This window comes from Nicrophorus vespilloides, unplaced genomic scaffold, assembly GCF_001412225.1.
Source record: "Nicrophorus vespilloides isolate i.1.1-1 unplaced genomic scaffold, Nicve_v1.0, whole genome shotgun sequence".
Classification (NCBI taxonomy): Eukaryota; Metazoa; Arthropoda; class Insecta; order Coleoptera; family Silphidae; genus Nicrophorus; species Nicrophorus vespilloides.
The window spans coordinates 1-2841 of NW_017095502.1; positions in this window are offsets into that span (position 1 = coordinate 1).

The window sequence follows — 2841 nt, forward strand, 5'->3', positions numbered from 1 at the left end:
GCCGGCGTCCGTTCTAAATATAAAACGCGACGTCGCCGACGCTCCGCGCGCCGCCCGCATTCATCCGGCGGCGCTCGGGTTATATTGATGCCATAAAACTAATCGTAGTTCATTAACATCGACGCACATGTAACCGAAGACCGAGCGAGAATTTGTGTGAAGAGGAGGACGATGATGATGAGGGGAGCAGAAGGAGGATGATGATGATGAAGAGATGGAGGCGGCGACGGCGGTTCAGATCGTGGTGGGGCTTCGAAACTGGAGGCGGCTGCTGCTGTCGATGACTGTATATACCTTCTATACCTAGGCCGTGTCCCGTTCCTCTCTCTCTCACTGCTTCGCCTTCTCTGCTGCCCTCCGCTCACTTTCCCCCCTTTTTAGTGCACTCACTCCGAGAGACACATGTATTCATGCATGCCTCGTCTCTTCTTCTGCACAGACTGCATGCAACCTCCATCATCAAAATAGAATCTCTTTGTTTCGGGCCGCCCGCAAAAAGAAAATAAATACTCGCTGCGAACGAACAGCAACGCAAAGTCAACTTTCTAACATTCACTTCATTCCGTATCCTCATTGTTACAACGTTGGTTAAGACGATTTTTGTCAAAATACACGTAACTATTGAAATTATCATGGTAAAAGTATCAATCAAGTGTTTAGACTTTGCTACTAAATCAAACTGTATCAAATATTTATAAAATTAATTTTAATTATGAATTTCGCAATTGGTACTAATTTGAGAAAAACCTTTAAAATCCATAAATTTACTTAAACCTAACGAAAATCTCTACTGGACTTCTGAAAATCTGAAAAATATATGATCAGTTTCGTAGAATGCTAAATTTATAAAAACATACTTTTCATCTAATTTACAGCCTGAAAAACGTTTATCAAATGTTGATGGTTTCAAAAGAATCTCTGAAATTTCTATAAACTAATACAAAATCTATCTAAAACTATTATATTTTAGGTAGATTTTGAATTTACAAGTATAATTTTTAACTATTTGCAATATTATCATGTAAGAAGTTGAAAAGAAGGTAATTTAAAGATGATTGTGAAAAGTACAAACTGATTTGTATTTATGACCATTAATAATATAATATGTATGGATATAATACACAATAATCAACTATTCATAACTAAATCTGTTGACGATGCAACGGAAAATATGTTTTAATTGTGAATTTTGCAATTTGCTAACATTGTTATTTTTTAAATCATTGACCCAATTGGTACTAATTTGAGAAAAACCTTTAAAAAACATAAATTTACTCAAACCTGATGAAAATCTCTACTGGACTTATGAAAATCTGAAAAATGTATGATTAGTTTCGTAAAATGCTAAATTTATAAAAATATACTTTTCATCTAATTTACAGCCTGAAAAACGTTTATCAAATTTCGATGGTTTCANNNNTTGAAAAGAAGGTAATTTAAAAATGATTGTGAAAAGTACAAACTGATTTGTATTTATGACCATTAATAATATAATATGTATGGTTATAATACACAATAATCAACTATTCATAACTAAATCTGAAAATATGCATTTCACGGATGATTTTGGTGATACTAAAATCTTAACTTGGGCATCATCGACGATTAAATCTCGTATGGTAATGTCGCACCTCGTCAATCATTCCTGCAGTTTACTGTAAAAAACCTCATGCGGTTTGTAAATATCTTCGACGCCAATCTAAGAATATTTATGTATATAAAATGCACGCACGAAGCTTCAGTTTTGTACACAAACTGTTGCAAATTACGTAAAATAGGATCGAGTAAATTATTGCGAGAGGTCTCGAATTGCTAATCTGCATCACGAGAACAGGATGCGCGTTTGTAGATTATAATTCGATACGTCGTCGAGGATAATTTTATAATATATTTCTTGGTATTTCAGAATCAGAAGCTTCGATGAATTTCAGTGGAAAAAAAGAGAATTACAATGGACAGAGTTGCAATTATAAACTAAGTGCAATGGGTGGAAAGAAGGGAAAGGTGTGAGCAGGATTCGCGGGGGCGACGGGCGATAAAATAAATGGAGCCGCGCGTTCTTCATTATGCAAATCCCCGGGTCCGGTTTAATAATAATTCCCTCGTCGGAATCGGCAATAAATAATGCGGCGATGATAATTATTTTCCTTGCAGGAAAGTCAGACGAGAGCTTTCCAAGCGTTTGGGTTTCCTGCGGAGGCGCATCTCGGCCTCTCCTGATTAGATGCGAGCCAATTTCTTTGCAGCTGCAAGGAGGAGGAGGAGGAGGAGTGAAGAAGGAGCGCAAATCTAATGGCTGCGTTTCGACTTCATTAGAAAGTAATCATTGCTGCTGCTGCATTGCTGCTGTTATTATTATTATTCTTGCATTTGCTTGTAACTAGCTTGTAGCAAGCGCCAACTTCCTAACTGTAAGTCCAATAGGTGGAGCTCTCCTTCGTGATCCTCTTTTTCTTCCATACTTCTTCTTGCACTCGTCTTCTCCCTTCGTTGCGGCCCCAATTCTTCGCACCTCTAGTACAGCTAGTTTAATATCGCAACTATTCAGGGCAAATGCTTCCTTTTCTTATACCTTCACTCCAAACACCTTCATTTTTTGTGTCTCCTTCAACTCGATCTCTTTTCTCGAAACACACAAAAACACGCACTCCACGCTCCATCAAACTTGACTCGCAACCGAAAATACCCAATATCGGAAAGCGGAACGATTTGCAACAAAAAAAAACCACTTAATTTATTTAAAAATCATCATAAAATCTAATGAAATAAACTTCTTGGAATAATAACGAAGTTTATAATCATTTAATGCAAACGAAATGATCATGATTTTTTATTTGTTTT